The 17,949-nt window shown below is 41.3% G+C and overlaps 1 pseudogene across 1 annotated transcript; it reads right to left on the reverse strand.

The window, feature by feature from the left end:
• Positions 1–15,928: 15,928 nt before the first annotated feature.
• Positions 15,929–17,752, reverse strand: LOC309864366 (protein FAM133B pseudogene; annotated as a pseudogene). The gene has a single exon. The product of its transcript is annotated as a protein FAM133B pseudogene (transcript).
• Between the last annotated feature and the right edge of the window lie 197 nt (positions 17,753–17,949).

Here is a 17,949-nt window from a genome sequence, read left to right on the forward strand (position 1 = left end):
AGGTGGTGACTCAGTCTCGCTTCAATACCCCTGTAATTTGAGGGGGTCAACATCCGATCTTAGTCATTCCTTCCGTCTTTGACCTTTGACATCTTTAAACTCAAAATATTCATTACCTTCCAAATATTAATTACTCTAACACCACCACTGCAACATCTTCACCCATACATTTGACACACTTGTCTGTTAAAGTACAGCACAATCACCCAGGCTTCAGTGTTCTGATAAACAATAGATCAGAAAGGTTTCATCCATCCCTCTGCCTTGGCCAGGAGTGCGTGGCACTCATTTCATTGATGACGATACACGTGATCAGGCGTTTCTTGCTCCTCTCTCCCTCCCACAATAATGCAATAAGTCACAATGATGGTAATTGGGCCATAAAGTCACTTGCACTCTGAAATAAAATAAATCCACAGAGATGTGAAGGGCTTGCAAATCCTACTGGGTATTAACTAAATAAGGATTACACGAAAGGGAAAGGCATATTGCTATTTCATGCATAAAGGATGCAGATGCATAAAGGGTGAAGATGTTGGTACCACCAGCTAAGGTCGTTCTAACAGCAGGTGAGCAGCTTCTGCTCTCGCCCTCCCCTCGCAAGTCCCTGTTTCCTCCTCCCAAACCAGAGTCTCTGTACCAGCATGAATTCCTGATCATCACTGAAAGATGATATATAAAAAGGAAAGGATTCACATGACATTGATTTGTCTAAGAATTGGCTGATATACGTGAAATTGTTTGCAAAGCATTTCAACTCCGTTGGAAGAATTGTGTCACAGAAAAGAACTGGTTTCCAGCACTTCTCTATACTGTGTTAACCAGGGAAAGATTCTGAAGAGAGTTCATACAGGTAATCAGACTTAAAAAGGTCATTGACACATAGATTAAAGACGAAAAGTAAGATTGTGTAGCTCAAGTTCAAATTCTGCAATTAGGAATTCTGTAATACTCCTGTAAAATTTAATGACATTTATTTTAAAAAATAATTGAAAGGGATCAAAACACTGAAATACATAGGCAAGAACTCCTTCTCTTCTCCAGGCAGCCAATGAAAAAGTCAGCAGCTAAAGTGTGTATTTTAAAAACAGTGGCTTGCTTTGCTACCCAGAGGAAGCAAGAAGTAGAGTAGTAACAGTTACAAGGATGGAATCAGTCTTCCATTGTGCCAAATCTGCATTTGTATGGTGCTCATCCCAAAGAAACCTTAGAGTCTTTGTGCTTATGAGCTCTCAAGTGCTTGTAGCTCACAGAGCATGCAACACTGGGAGAGGATTATATGGTCACAAAAGAAACATACTGGGAAATCAAATTGTTATCCAAACCCTGGCCCAACAAAAATGAGATGGCTATGTCCATTTAGAATCAAGGGTTTAGCAACCAAGTGCTACTTTGTTTAAACAAATGTTTCCGACCAAGAACAGTAAAAATACTTCAGCCTTTAAAAACAGGTGGCTGATTCTCCTTGTGAAAGGAGGGGAGGAAAGGGAAGAAAACAACTGGAAAACAAAAACCAAAAAACTTTCCCATCTGCTTGGCCACCTCCTACTCGATGCTATGATTATGGTTCTACATCATTAAGTTTTACAAGTAATGTTTTCTGGGAGGATAATTATAGAACCAGCATTATACTGAGATCTTTTAACTTTGAGTCATTTAAACACATCTTCCAAATAATACAACTTTGTAATATAATTAATTTTAAGATTAATATTGAGCTTTTGGTTCATAGTCTGCACAAAAGGCTCCAGGGTAGTAAGAACAACCCATTTCTGTAGTAGATTCCTTAGGCTTTGTTAAGCCAGAGAGGTTCATGCTCTTGTGAAACTGGGGATAATAGCCATATTTCATTGAGTCTTGGCCTCCTTTCCTGGTATAGTTTAATAAGAAACAAAAAATGCTACCATTCAAACTATGATACAATGTTTTCTTTTCATTAATATTTTAATTTAAATGTATTCAAAAAGCTCTTTGGTAAGTATTTAGACAGATTTTTATTACATATGGCCTGAATGCATACATAAAATAAAAGTTAAAATTTTTGGTTAACGTTTTTCTAAACCTCACATTAAGAATCTCACTACTTTTATTTACTTTCTAACTGAGAGATTTCAGTGCCCAGATTTTTCTCACAATATGTTCCTCTGAGCCACCCAGAGCTTTTGTCATGCTGCACTTAAAAACTTATTATTAGACATATAGCTGACATTCAATGTTAAATTAATTTCAGGTGTACAACATAGTAATTTGACAATTCTATACATTACTCAGTGATCACCACAGTAAGTATATCATCACGTCACCATATAAACTTATTATAATATCATTGGCTGTATTCCCAATGCTGTACTTTTCATCTCCAGATGAGAACAGGAAATTATTTTATTTATTTAATAACAGGAAATTTGTACCTCTTAATCCCCTTCACCTATTTCACCCATCCCCCATCCACCTTCCCTCCCATAACCACCAGTTTGTTCTTTGTATTTAAGAGTCTATTTCTGTTTTTTTTTTTTTGTCTGTTCACTTGTTTCTTTTTTTATATTCCATATAGACGTGAAATTACAGGGGCCCCTGGGTGGCTTAGTGGGTTAAAGCCTCTGCCTTTGGCTCAGGTCATGATACCATGTTCCTGGAATTGAGCCCCGAGTCGGGCTCTCTGCTCGGTGGGGACCCTGCTTCACCTGCCTCTCTGCCTGTCTCTCTGCCTACTTGTGATCTCTCTCTCTTTCAAATAAATAAATAAAATCTTAAAAAGAAAAAAAAAGGAAGTGAAATCATACGATATTTGCCTTTCTCCGTCTGACTTATTTCTCTTAACCTAATACCTTCTAGATCCAGCCATATTGTCACAAATAGCAAGATCTCATTCTTTTTTATAGCTGGATAATATTCCATTATATATCTATATACACCATATCTTTACCCATTCATCTACTGATAAACTGCTTCCATATACTGGCTATTATAAATAGTGCTGCAGAAAACCTAGGAGGGCATATATCTTTTTGAATCAAGTGTTTTTATTTCCTTTGGGTAAATATCAAGTACTAGAATTACTAAAGCATATGGTAAATCTATTTTTAATTTTTTGAGGAACCTCCATACTGTTTTCCACAGTTGTTGCACCAATTTACATTCCCACTAAAAATGTACAGAGGTTCCTTTTTCTCCACATCCTGGCCAACACTTGTTCTTTCTTGTCTTTTTAATACTAGCCATTCTGACAAGTATAAGGTGATAGATCTCCCTGTGGGTTTGATTTTATTTTCCTGATGATGAGTGATATTGAGCATCTTTTCACATGTCTATTGGGTGTCTGTATGTATTTTTTGGAAAAATGTCTATTAAGTCCTCTGCCCATTTTTCAATTGGATTATATGTTGGGGTTTGGGTTTTTTTGGGGTTTGGTGTGTGTGTGTGTGTGTGTGTGTTCTTTACATATTTTGGTTATTAATTCTTTATTTTATTTATCATTCACCACTGTCTTCTCCCATTCTGTAGGTTCCCTTTTGGTTTTGTTGCGGGTTTCCCTTACTGTGCAAAAGCTTGTTATTTTGTTGTAGTCTTAATAATTTATTTTTGTTCTTGTTTCCCTTGCCTAAGCAGACATACCCACAAATAATGTTGCTAAAACCAATCTCCAAGTGATTACTGCTTATTGTCTTTTAGGAGTTTTGTGGTTTCAGGGCTCTCATTTATTCATTTAATTTTTTTTTTAAGTAAGCTTTACACTGAATGTGGGACCTAAACTCACAGCCTCAAGAATAAGAGTCACATGCTGTAAAGGCTGAGCAAGACAGGCACATCTCACACTTCACATTTAGATCTTTGATCCATTTTGAGTTTCTTTACGTGTATGGTAAAAGAATGTTGTCTAGTTTCATTCTTTTGCAAATGGCTCTCCAGTTTTCCCAACACTGTTTTTGAGGAGACTTTCTTCTGTTACATATACTTGCCTCCTTTGTCAAAGATTAATTGACCATATAATTGTGGATTTATTTCTGGGCTCTCTATCCTGTTTCCGTTGATTTATGCGTATATTTTCTCCCAGTACCCTACTGTTTTGATTACTATAACTTTGTAGTATATCTTTAAATCCAAGAAACTGATACCTCCAGCTTTGTTCTCCTTTCTCAAGATTGATTTGCATGCTACACTTCTTATAAAAGTATTCTGAGGTCATCCAAATTGCCACCCCTCCATTCTGCTTGGTTTGATGCTGGTAGGGTTTCTCTTTTTCTTTTTTCTTTTTTTTTCCTTATCTGAGATTTTCATATAATATCCAGTTTATTTTCTTTCTTTAAATGGTCCTCAAAAGGCCTGTGGCTTGGCATGCCAAGGGATGTAGATGATCAGTTGTGCCCTAGGAGCAGTAACCACATGGCACAGGGTCAAGCTGTGGTAACTTCATAGGGACTTCCACCTGCTCAGCCCCAACTATAAGACAATTCCTGACATTGGAGATGTGAAAGAAAATGGGAGGGGAGGGGCATCTTAAAATCCATAAAATATGGCATATTGTCTCCTGTTTGTACTTATACAATTTCTGATTTTGCAAATGGCCAAGCTGCCGCAGGGAACAAAAATGAGGTCCTAAGGTGGCAGAGACTGACCTGGCCAGCCCTGTACTGCACAGGCTATGTGTTACTGGATCAGTATGAATGGAGAAAGCAGGGGTGAGTCAGGGAAGCTGCTGCTTCTCCCTACATTGCCTTCATCACCCACAGGGAGGGGGCCCAAAGCCAAGGAGGACCTCCTGGAACTGAGACAGGGGAGGGGAAAAGAAAGCTGAACGATGCCACAGCTGCTGAACCATGACCAAAATATGGGGTAGAAGGCTGGAGGCAAATGTGCATGGTACACCGTGACATTTGGAGTCCTACGTGACATAGAAGCTTAAGGATCCAACCTTGCTCAAACTGATTTTACATGATGATTTTATCTACTAATCAACCCAGAGATGCAGAGAATGAAATAGGGCAATACTATAGAAAATGCTTGAGAGAAATCTCTTATGATTGAGATAACCTGATATTTCCATTGATTCATTCATTCATTCATTCATTCGTTCAACAATTATGTACTGAGTATTATGTATCAAATCCTCTTCTGAACACAGAATAAATAAGGAAAAAAACCCACAAATACCATTTTTATAGCACATGCATTCAAATAGAAGAGAGAGAACAGACCGTAAATAAATAAATATATAATATGTCAGCTGTTGATAAGAAGTCAAAAGTACAGAGGGACAGAAACTATGTTGATTGTGATGGTGCTGGTGCTGTCTGTGTGTGCAGTTAGGGGAGATTACTCTGATAAGAAGACATTGGCAGATCGTTGAGTGGATTCAGAGAACAAGATGGGTACATTTAAGAAGAGGAAACAAGTGCAACGCCCCAAGAAAGGCACGCACTTGCTGTACTCTGTTAAACACTAAGGAGGCTGGTGAGCGGAGGCAGAGACAGCTGAGTGAAGAGGTAGGAGATAAATTGAGAAGGAAGTTGAGTGTTAAATTTTGTAAGACTGAATTTTGTATTGAGTGAAGTGGGGAGCCATTGGAGATTTTAGAGCAGAGAAATAACAAGGTCTGACTTTTGTCTTAAACGGATTGCTTTAACTGCTGAGTGGAAAATAAACTAGAACAGAGCAAAGATGGAATCCAGAAGACCAGATAGGAGACTATTACAATAACTCATAGAAGACGGTGTTTTGGACCACAGTGGGAGTAACTGAAATGTGGAGAACTGGTCAGATTTAGAATATATTTTGAAGATAGAATCCACAGTTTCTACCAAAGAATTAAACGTGGGCAGTGAAAGAAAGAGATGAATCAAGAATGACTCTACAGTTTCCTGTTTGAGCTATTGCAAGACCAGCAGAGCTCGAGAAGAATAAGAGCTTGGTTTTGAACATGTTGGGTTTAACTCATCTAGGTAGATCTGGAAAGCAGGCAGTGGAAGAAAGCTCAAAATCCAGGTCTGGACTGGAGGTGGAGATGTGGAGTCATCAGGAGATAGATGGTAGAAGAGGGACAGTCACCAAGGACTCAGTGTAGACAGAGGAGAAGTCTGAGGTTGGGTCCTGGAGCACATTCATACTCAGAGATCAGGGAAATGAGAAGAAACCCCAAGTGGAGGGGCTTGTCCTCACTCAGAAGGGATTGGAGTAAGGGTTCCACCCAGGTAAACTTAGTGGGATTCTGTGGGTCTTCTTTCCTTACCGATTTTTCTTTTCAAGATTTATTTGAGAGAGAGAGAGAGAGCAGGAGCACACACATGCAGGGGGAAGAGACAGAAGGAGAGGGAGAGAATCTCAATCAGATTCCCCGCTGAGCATGGAGCCTGACGTGGGGCTCGACTCCATAACCCTGAGCTCATGACCTGAGCCAAGATTCACACGCTTAACCACTTAGCCACCTAGACACCCACCCAGTTTGTTTTTCATTCTTTTTTTAAAATATTTTATTCATTTATTTATTTGACACAGAGAGAAAGAGAGAGAGAGAGAGATCACAAGTAGGCAGAGAGGCAGGCAGAGGGAGAGGGAGAAGCAGGTTTCCTGCTGAGCAGAGAGCCTGATGCGAGAGCCCGAGACCCTGAGACCATGATCTGAGCTGAAGCCACCCAGGTGCCCTCAATTTACTTTTCTCAGTGAAGTCATCAGAATGGTCGGTCATCAGCTGTATCTGATGGAAGGTGTTCAATTCTCACTCTGAACAAAATGGCTGTACATTAGAATCACTGGGAGAATATTAAAAGCACACTTATATCCAGACCCTAATTGGATATTAATCTAATTGGTTCTACACCAATTATATCAGGTCCTTTGGAGGTGGGCACTCCTGTGTTTTAAAGTCTTCCAGGTGATTCAAAAGTGTGGCCAGTGTTGAGAAGCCCTGGCTTAAGGTTGGAGGAAAGAAATGTGAAATAGTCAAAATATTTCACGAGAAGAATGGAGATTCTGTCGGTCAGAGAAACATACTTGGATTTGTGGCTGAGAATTTAATGTGAAAGGGGCGCCTGGTAGGCTCAGTGGGTTAAGCCGCTGCCTTCGGCTCAGGTCATGATCTCAGGGTCCTGGGATCAAGTCCCACATTGGGCTCTCTGCTCAGCAGGGGGCCTACTTCCCTTCCTCTTTCTGTGATCTCTTCCCTTCCTCTTTCCTACTGTGATCTCTCTCTGTCAAATAAATAAATAAAATCTTTAAAAAAAAAGAATTTAATGTGAAAGCTTCCAGCATTGTTGCTTTTCTCACCAACCACCTTCAGCTGCCAGGGGCAGACATAGGGTGGACAGAAGGTTGGGTTTTTACCAGGGTGGGGTTTTATCAGGTATGTTTGATGTATGATGGAGGTGAGAGTATGGGACAGGGATTATAGTTATGGGAGCAGACTCTGTGCCAGCTGCGGAGGCCTGTGAGAATTTGGGGTAAGGATCAAGAACCACAGAAAATGAAATAGGGGGATGCCTGGGTGGCTCAGTTGGTTAAGCAGCTGCCTTCGGCTCAGGCCATGATCCCAGCGTCCTGGGATCAAGTCCCACATCAGGCTCCTTGCTCGGCAGGGAGCCTGCTTCTTCCTCAGTCTCTGCCTGCCACTCTGTCTGCCTGTGCTCGCTCTTGCTCCCTCTCTCTCTCTGACAAATAAATAAAATCTTTAAAAAAAAAGATTCTCTTCATAAAAAGAAAATGAAATAGGTAAATGGATTCTTCTGAGTGACTTAGATAATTAATACTTCTTGAAATAATTTAGTGCAGCCAGACCCCTGCAAAGCAGCCCAAACAACTCTGATGAGTGCTTCAATCTACCACTTCTTCCCAGGGCTTCAATCAATTGCTTTCAACAAGTGAACATTGAGATATTTAGAGCAAAGGAAAAACAATAAATATTGGAAGTTCGCATTTTTTTTAAGATTTTATTTATTTATTTGACAGAGACACAATGAGATAGGGAATACAAGCAGTGGGAGAGGGAGAAGCAGGTTTTTCCGCTGAGAAGGGGGCCCGAAGCGGGGCTGGATTCTCAGGCCCCTGGGATCATGACCTGAGCCAAAGAGCAGATGCTTAACAATTGAGCTACCCAGGCTCCCCTGGAAGTTAGCTTTTTACATTCTTGGAAAATGGGATTTTGTACATTTATGTCCTTTTTCTGTCCCCTTGTGGATATTTTCCCTCTTGAAACACACCCAACCCCTGCTCCACAGTTGTCCAGTAAAAGAAAGGGATCTGAGTGCCATCCCCAAAGTTCACTTGCGTTTAAAGGAGAAACAATCCTGGGAAGCTGTTTTACACAAAAGAGTAGATTGCTCAGTTGTAGAAACTCAGGTATTATAAGAAAACGGGAGAGATATTCGTTACTAGAAGGGGGACTTGCTCAGCGTTTCTAAATTCACACTGGTAGATTGTTGAACTGTTGTAGGCTGAGTGTTAAAATCACATCTTTCCCTCCGTTTTCTTACAGAGACAATGATGGTTCTTCCAAGATTGTCTGTGAAAGGCTAGGCACCTGCAAAACCACACATTTGACCTGAGCCATCACCCAAGTAGAATGTAATCCGCTCTCAGATCATAGGAGAAAAAAGAGAGAGAGAGAATCCCAAGAAGAAACACTCACGTCAGGATTTTCATCAAATTTAGTGCACGTCTCACCATTTATCTTCATTTGCGGTAATTTTTTAAATAAACACTAATGTCGAATTGCCCTGCGTTACAACGAGCAACTCAATTATCAGAAAATCACGAGTCTCCAACGTTTGTTCTAATTACTAAAGCAGAGTGGACAGAGTGGACAGAGTTTAGAAAAATTTCAACAAGGCTTAAACAAGAGAGATTTTCCACTTTTTTCTAATCAGGTCAACATAGATACCACTTCCCCTACAACCTTGTAGGCAGTTGCTATTTTTCAGAGATATCATTTGGTTCTTTATAGAAGGCTTAAAGTTGGAGGTCCATAAAAACGATAATCAACTTTTATGTGTGCCTTCTATAGGCCAGGAACTGTGCTAAATGAACAGTATCTAATTTAATCCTCCTAACAAGCCCTGTGAAGTCAATACTACTGACTATTCTCACTCCAAGGGGGGGCAAAGCAGATGCTTCGAGAGTTAGAACTCAGTTTTCCAAGTTCATACAGCTCGTATATGATGGAACCATGACTTGAGCTCAGTCTAATGCCAGGTTGGACCCTCAGTGGCAGCTACTGTAGTTTTTTTGACCGTCACCTGCTTCCCTCCCCCACCCCCGCCCCCATCTGATTCTCATTTAGGGATAATCAGCCATACCTAAATGACAGTGGCCAGGCAGGAAGGGTGGCTACTGGGTTTAATTATTTATATCCAGGGGGAAGAGCCGCCTCGCCCCATACGTTCTGCTTCAGCTCTTGCCCTGCCAGGGGAGTAGCCATCCTTCAAACCATCAGTGTTAATTGCTGGTGAGGGATGAATTAGGCGGCAGGGGTCACACACAGTTTACTAGTCATGCATATTTCTTTCAGAATACCTAAGTACCATTCCCTTGGAGATGAGAAGAAATGATGGGAGGGATGCTAAAAGGGACTCCCAGAAATATTTCTGGACCAGTCATGATCACTAGCCCTTATGATACTCTTGGAGTCATTTTACTGGTTCTTGAAATGAGTGCACTTGCCCTAGGATGGCTTGGCCTCTCCCAGTAATCAGAAGCTCCCAGGATAGGTCAAAGATTACTTTATTTGCTATAATTCTGCAAGTTGAATGTATCTCTCAGCCATTTCCTGTGAATGCTATTATGGGGCAGGCACAGGGGGATGACTATGGGACAGAAACATATCAGGTGAGAGGGATCCTATGCTTTTGTATGAAGGAGAAGCCCATTCTCCTTGGTGATGGGAGTTTTCTTTCTGCTCTGACTCCTGCCCAGCCGGGATCAGTGGGGAGCCTCCTCCTTTGGGCGACAGGTCTCTTTCTTTCTAAATCTTCTTTTTTGGGGCCAAAAAGCAAGACTACCCTTCTTTTCATCTTTCAGCTTTTTCATCCTGGCCAACGACACTCAAACACCCACGCCCCCAATTTGGGCTGCTAGACTATGCCAAGAGGCCACATACTGGATATATTACCTCAGGCCCAGTGTTTGGACTTCACTGAACCTTAATTGTAACATCTGAGAAGGGTTGGGGAGGCGGATGTTGTGAGGATTCATTAAGACAATGTTAAATTTTTATCACGGAGTCAAGGAAGATCTCTTGTTAGGAATGTGTTCAATCTTACCAGAATAGAGGGCAAAATAGCATTTTACATATATTTTTTAATAAAGTATTTCTTTTTAAAAAAATGTTTATTTGACAGAGAGACAGAGCAGGAATACAAGCAGGGGAGTGGGAGAGGGAGAAGAAGTCTTCCTGCTGAGCAGGGAGCCCAATGTGGGCCTCCATCCCAAGACCCTAAGATCATGATCTGAGTGGAAGAACGACGCTTTAAGGACTGAGCCACCCAGGTTCCCTGCAAAACAGCATTTTTTTTAAAGATTTTATTTATTAATTTGACCGACAGAGATCACGAGTAGGCAGAGAAGCAGGCAGAGAGAGAGGGAGAAGCAGGCTCCCCGCTGAGCAGAGAGCCCGATGAGGGGCTCCATCCCAGGACCCTGGGATCATGACCTGAGCTGAAGGCAGAGGCTTTAACCCACCGAGCCACCAGGCACCCCGGAAAACAGCCTTTTAAACAATATTTTTATTTTTATTTTATACATATATATGTAAACAGAGAATTGAATGTATACATATAAATATAACTTGTAAACACATTTGATATATATTTATGTTTATCCTAGGACGCAACACTGTCCTCCTGAGCAGCGCAAGAGGGTGGGTTTTTACAAAGAATCACCAAACAGCTTGACCAAACTGAACGGCCTGCCTTGCGCTGCTGCTTAAGAGAAAGTCTTGAGTTGGGAAAGGTTTGACAAATACTGAGAAAAACCAGTCAATTAATATGTTAAAAACACTACCCAACCACAGTATGAACCATTTAGACATATGGCTTTAATTTTGACTTTAGTCTCCAAAGCCTAGGGGTCCCTGGGGAAAGGGGGCAGAGGGAGAGAAAGGACCAGCTTCTCTGTGGGCCAGGTTTCTGGGGTTGCTCCCAGCCCTGCCCCCAGAGGGAATGCCCCCACCCAGGGCTTTGCTCCCAGAAGGGCCCCTCCCCCAGAAAGCCCCTTCCCAAATGGCCCTGACCTTTGGCCACACCCTCAGAGGTCCCATTATCCACCCCCAACCCCCTCACACCCCCCTACCCTGCCAAGCACCGCCCTCAGAAGGGTTCTAAGGTGAAGTCAGTGTGCTTCTCTCTCAATGTCTAGGAATTACTCAGTTTTATTTTTGACTTTGTGTTTTTTGAGCGAAGTGGGTGGTGTAAGGACCTACTTTATATTTTTATATTTTAGCCAGAGGCTTCCATTGAGGTTACACAATAACCTTGTTGTTTAAACCTTAAGCTGTCCCTGCTCCCCTTCTCCCAGGGGACTTACTTAAAAACAAGTCCTGGAAATCAACCTCAGGTAACAAAGCCCAAATCCAAGGGTGGGTCAGGCCAGGTAAGACATCTGATCAGTGGAGGGCTGCATACTGTCTCCCTAGCTACCAAGGAGTATGGGTCCCGTACTTTGTGAGTCTTTTGGGCGAAAATCCTAACCAAGGTGATAGGCTAGGTCAAATATCTACTAAAAGGTAAGTTGTAATTCAATTGGTCACCTAGCATCACTGTGCAGCTTTCTCTGTGTGTTACAATTTCATTGGCCACCTGTGCATGACCAGGCCCAACCGCATGGCCTATGTCCTTAAAAGCTAGTCTGTAAAGGAGAGAGGGGTTGACTTCTCTGTAAGAAAAGCGGCCCTGGCTGGTCAGTTTGATTCTTGATGCTTGGTGCAAAATAAAGCTTTGTTTGACCTTCGCTTTGTATCAGTCTCGCTCTTTTAATCATGGGCCCATTATTGGGGCATAACAGGTGGGATAGTGGAGCACGTACATAGTGGAGGGGACAGCCCACTGTGGGTATCCACCATTCCTTGCCTGTACTGCTCATTTGCATGTACTGCTCGCCCTGCCCGGTGAGCACAGCATGTAAATGGACACCTCGTGAGTGGTGGTCAACGAGACTCGCTGACCACGTGATGTCTATGACCGAGTCAACCGGAGCTCGCCTTCCCTACAGACCAGAGCTTGCTCTGAGCACCGGCAGGAGGCGGTGGCCTCTTGTGAGCAGCCCAGAACCCTGTCTTGTCCTTTCTCACTCATGTCACCTCCCTGTGTTAGCCAAGCCTTGGAAGTGGTGACTTAGGAGGGAAGGGAAAGAAAGGCAGCCCCTGGCTCCTGATCCTGTCAAGTTCCGTACTCATCAGGAAGCCGAGGGCAGCAGGGTTGGTGGAACAGGTGTGAGTCCCCAGGTGAGGTAAAGATGGCAGAGCTGGTCTTGTGCAGGATTTCTACGGTTCTGATAAGAAGAGGGCACGTGGGTGTGCCCCAGCTGTGGAATCCCTGCGTGAATTATTTAACACTGACATTGCACCCTGCGAAGATGAATGGCATAAATCATGCCCATAATCACATTATAAAATTTTTATTTGCTTGGAATGACATTAAATGCAAATAGAAAACAGCAGCCATGCCCCTTCAGAAGACAGATGATGGAGGAAATGAGCTTTCTATTTTAGTACCTTTAACAAACACTTCCTCCCTGTTTTTGCCCAAAGGGTCCTATATCTTCATTTTGCATGGGGCTTGTAAATTATGTAGCCAGCCCTGGGGACAGCTGTGCAGTGTCTCAATGACCCAGTGCAGGGAATGGCAGGAGCCTCCCTCCTTGATACAGTAGTATTACACAAGCCCCTGAAGCTGAAACAGAACTTCAGGATAAAGTCTGGGGGGGAGGTCCTCAAATTTCTGAGTCATGGGCTGTCATAAACAAAATAACAGCCGGGTGGCTTAGGCAACATACAATTTATTTTCTCATGGTTCTGGGCGCTGGAAGTCCAAGATCAAGGTGGCAGTAGGGTTCGATTCTTCAAACGTCTCTCCTTGGCTTGCAGATAGCTGTGTTCTCCACTCTGTCTTCAAACGATTGTCCTTCAGTCTGTACTGTCTGTGTCCTAATCTCTTCTTCCTGTAAGCACACCAGTCCTGTTGGCTTGGTGCCCACCCCCAGTGAGCTCGTTTTCCCTTTATCACCTCTTTAAAAATCCTGTCTCTGAATACTGCCACATTCTGAGATGCTGGGTGTTAGGACGTCAACGTAGGAATCTGGAGGCATCCAACTAAGCCCATAACAATAGTCAAAACTGGATCCGAAACTGAAATTTAGACACATTTTAAAATGCTAAAAGTGTATATATATAATTTTTGTGGTAGGCCTGAGATGGTTGGTAGGCTGAGATGTATTTGTAACCTTTGAGGGAAACATCCTTTGGAATGATCAAAGAGAGCTTCTATGTAATTCCATACATCCACAATTAAACCCCAGAGCTTTTTAATTTGGAATTTGGCTGTTTTGTGCTTGGTGGTAACCAAAACCAGCCTAGGGCTTTTCTTTTGTTTTGGCAGAAAAGTAGGAGGCAGAGGACTTGAGCATTTAGACATCTTGCTGCTCTTTGGTTTAATCATACTCTACTGAGTTGCCCGAAACTAATTAAGCTCTTGTCTCTGTAGAGGAGAGATGATGTTCATTACATGTCATTGGCCACAATGTTCCTTTTTTAAATTGTTGTTAACATTTGTGTTATTTTTCAGTATAAGAGACAAGCTTTATCTTAGTTTGGGCTGATGTAACAAGAGCACCATAAACTAGGTGCTTTAAAGACATACTTATTTCTCTCAGTTCTGGAAGCTGGGAAGTCTACGATCAAGACCCTGGAAGATTCCGTGTCTGTTCAAGTGCCCACTTCCTGGGTCACAGATGACCATCTTCTCCCTATAACCTCCAAGGTGGAGGAGGCGAGGGATCTCTGTGGGGTCTCTCTTATGGAGACACTAATCTCGCCCATGAGGACTCCACCCTCATGACCTAAACATCTCCTAAGGACCCCATCTCCTAGTTATGTCCCTTTGGACATTGAGTTTTCAACTTATGAATCCTGGAGGGATACACTGTCTACAGTGAGCTTCGTCAAACATCTTTTATGTTCAAGGCACTGTTTTTTGGCAAAATTAATCATTTCCTACACATCCTTTGAAGCAAGAGTATTTCTGCACTTTGCCTTCCTTTAGAACATTTCTCTAGAGAGGATCCTAAAAAGTTCAGAAAAGATGCAGAAGAAACCTGCTGGTTAGCTCGTTTTTCACAGTAGAGCAGAATTCATTTTGAAGTAGGTTAATCTTAGAAATCCAGGCGAAGACACTTCGCTTGAAAATCATCTCAAATGATCAGTTAGTTTTGTTAGTAGGAGTAATAGTAACTATAAGATCAATAGAACAACTTTTTGTTCTACTGTGGGCCTACTGTGTGCTGGGTACCTCGGAGCACCTGAGTCGAACCATCTCGTGATCCTTTCAACAGCCCACTGAGGGTCACACTGTCTTCTCCTCCACGTTATGGATGAGCCTTAAGTCTGGGCCAGAAATGACACCTCTTTCCTAAAGCCATATTGCTACTGAGGGGCCAGCTGGGATCTATGCCCACTCTGGTGCCAGAGCCTGTGATTGCAAACGTGGGCTGCACTAGCTGTTCAGAACAAAGGACTGTTCATGGAGGTGACACAGCTAACCCGTGAGACCCACCACCCTTTTCCCTAAGGTCATCCCGGTACAGCCTGCAGTGATGGCCCGAGTTAAGCATTTGAACTTGGTGCTGCAGAGGGCGTGTTTTAGGGACAAGATTGGTGTTAAGGGGGTCTAATGAAGCCCAGAGGGAATGGAAGGAAACAGGACTTGGGGAAATATCTGGGTCCCTGGAGCTGTGATCTCCTTTTATTACTGTGCACCTCTCTTTCACAAAAATAAATAAATACATAAATACATACATACATACATACATACATACAAAAAATATTTGCGGACATAGCACAAATTTAAGCAAATTTTTGATAAATTATAAACTCTACTACTCTACTAAATTATTATGCACATTATAAATGACATGCAAAAGCTAAACAGTTAAATGGATGACATGAAATATGAATAAAACTTATCATATTTTCTTCCAGCCCCTTACTGGACTATTTGTCAAACTCCCTTTGGAGAAGACTTTTTAAAGATTTGTTTATTTATTTATTGAAAGAGAGACAACACGTGTGTGCACATGTGAGTAGGGGGGTTGGGCAAAGGGAAAAGGAGAGAAGCAGACTCCCCATTGAGCACAGAGGCCTCACTAAGGGCTCAATCCCATGACCCTGAGATCATGACTTGAGCCAAAATTTTGAGTCAGACATTTAATCAACTGAGACACCCAGATGCCCTGGAGAAGACTTTTTTTTTTTTTTTTTTTAAGTAAAATAGCTATTTATTCAGCCTCTTTTCATGCCAAAATGTTTTGTGCATATACCACTATAATTAGCACACCCTCTGTAACAGGCAAAATTGTACATCAAATTATTTTTCATGTTACCTGATTATATAAAAATGTAAAGTGAAAATGATTTATCAATTCTTTTTAACATTACTAGTAAACAATTCAGCAGTAGATATGAGGCACAAAATCTTAGTAAAATATGACACAGGAAGAGCAATAATGTAATTTTCACTTAACTTGTCATAATTTGTTATGAATATACAAAGACAAATTTCTAAAATGTTATATTTACTAAGATTCTGGCAATAGCTTTATGTAACAAGACACAGCATACCAGGCCTGCCACTCAACTTGTTTATAGTAAGTCTCAAGCTTCAATATGAAGCTCTTTAAAAAAAAAAAAAATCAAAAGCCTGCTTTGTTTACATGCTAAGTATCTTGGCAAGTATGCCATTAAACACAATAAGGAATTTAATATAGCAAGAATAAGGAGTTAATAAAAGCTAAACATTGCAGCCTAAACAAAATTCATACAAAAATAAAATAACTATTACTGGTTACATAAAATTTTCCTGACCGGTTAAAACTTAACAGTATAAAACATGCATTTTAAATCTTTAGCTATCAAGTTCAAAAAGTACCAGTGTCTATTTGAAATGATTCTTCTCCAAAGCTAAAGTATAGTCAAAATTAATTCAAATGTTATAACACATTCTAATGCTAAAAAACATTCAGTATTATTGAAGTGGAGGTGAATCCCAGAGCTTCTGGGGCTCTGTCATGCTGCAAAGGGCTATTTCTCTGGTTCACTTAAAGCAGCAAACAACAGAGTCCAAGGATATCTAGGGGCAAGACTGCTATACCCAGCTCTGACCTCCCCATGAAGCATGGCTACTATGTCCACAAAAATAGGATGTGTGAGGATAAAAGGCACGCTATTCTGCTAGCTAAAGAGATAGCAAACCACCCACCCCAAACCGAAAAGCTCCTTCCCCAGGTAAATAAAAGTATATCAGGGGAAAAAATTAAAATACACTTATCTACAGAGTAAGGACTTTGAAATATCAATGTAATGCCTATTCCAAAAATGTTAACTAGAATCATCTGGTAATTGCTAATTACATCTTAATGATGTATCCAGATTTGATTTCTGTTGATTTATCATTAGATACTTCTAGTCAAAATATTAACTTTATCCCCAAATATCTTAACCACTAGTACAACTGCAGTGTATTATCTCCCAGAGTTGTTAAGCACTGGAAGAAAAAAAAACAGATGTTCAAGCAGCAGGCAACAATTATGGCCCTTTCACACAGCGGCATCCGAGTGGCTACTGAATAGTCCAGGAATAATTCTAAAAACAAGAAAATTCATGCATTTTAGTAATTATGTCATAATTTTCACAGTTGAAATTTCCTTAGACATTGCACTTTCTTTATAAGGGAATCCTGATTTTTCTTAATGTTATGGCAAGTCAGGACTTGAACTAGCAGCCTTCTTTTTCTTCTTCTTACTGTGTTTCTTATGCTTCTTTTTCTTTTTTGTTTTTTCTTTTTCTCGTTCTTCACTGCTTTTCTTCTTTTTTGCTCGTACCTCCTCAATATGATCTGATTCTGATAAGGACTCAGATGATAAAGGCTTATCTTCAGAATATATCTTTCTCTTTTTGCTCTGTCCTTTAATGTCCTTTTCTTTCTCAGTTGCATCCTTTGATCTTTTCTTCTTTTTTAAACTGTCCTTACTGTCCGATTCAGTTTCTGACATGGAGCTTTCAGAAGATTTATGTGAACGGTTCTTCTTTTTCTTTTTCCTTTTTCCTTGTTTTTTGTCCTCATCTTCAGAATCTGAGGAACTGCTGGAAGAATCAGAGCTTGATGAAGAAGAAGATGAATACCTACCAGATTTCTTCTTTTCTTTTTTCTTTCTCTGTCTTTTTTTGGATGAGCTCTCACTTCCACTTAGTAATTTCTCCCTGTGTTTTTCTAGTTCTTTCTTCCAGTTCTCATTCATTTTTTCTTCAAATTCAGCCAATGCCTTGGAGCCTTTCTTTTTCTTTTCTAATTGTTCTTTCACTTCTTCCCAGGTAGGCCTTGGTCGATTCAGATAATCTTGGATCGTTGGCCCCGAAGACTGGATTGGACCCCTTGATCTGGCCATTGCTATTGGGTTCATATAGGCCACCCGATTGTCCCGCTTCCCCATGGTGCAGGACTGAGCCCACAAACGCCGAGGGAGAAGAGGCCAGAGAGCGGCCGAAAGGGGCCCGCCGGAGGTCCTCTGGAGAAGACTTTTTAAGAAAGAGATAGGACACTGGATTTATAGCAATAATTCCTAGAATTAATCTTTAAAAGTGGGAAGATAGAAATGGTTTTTTAAAATTTTTTTAAAGATTTTCTTTACTTATTCATAAGAGATGGGAGGCAGAGGCAGAAGCAGGCTTCCCTCAGAGCAGGAAGTCCAGAGTGGGAC

This window comes from Mustela nivalis (genome assembly GCF_964662115.1).
Source record: "Mustela nivalis genome assembly, chromosome: 5".
Lineage (NCBI taxonomy): Eukaryota > Metazoa > Chordata > Mammalia > Carnivora > Mustelidae > Mustela > Mustela nivalis.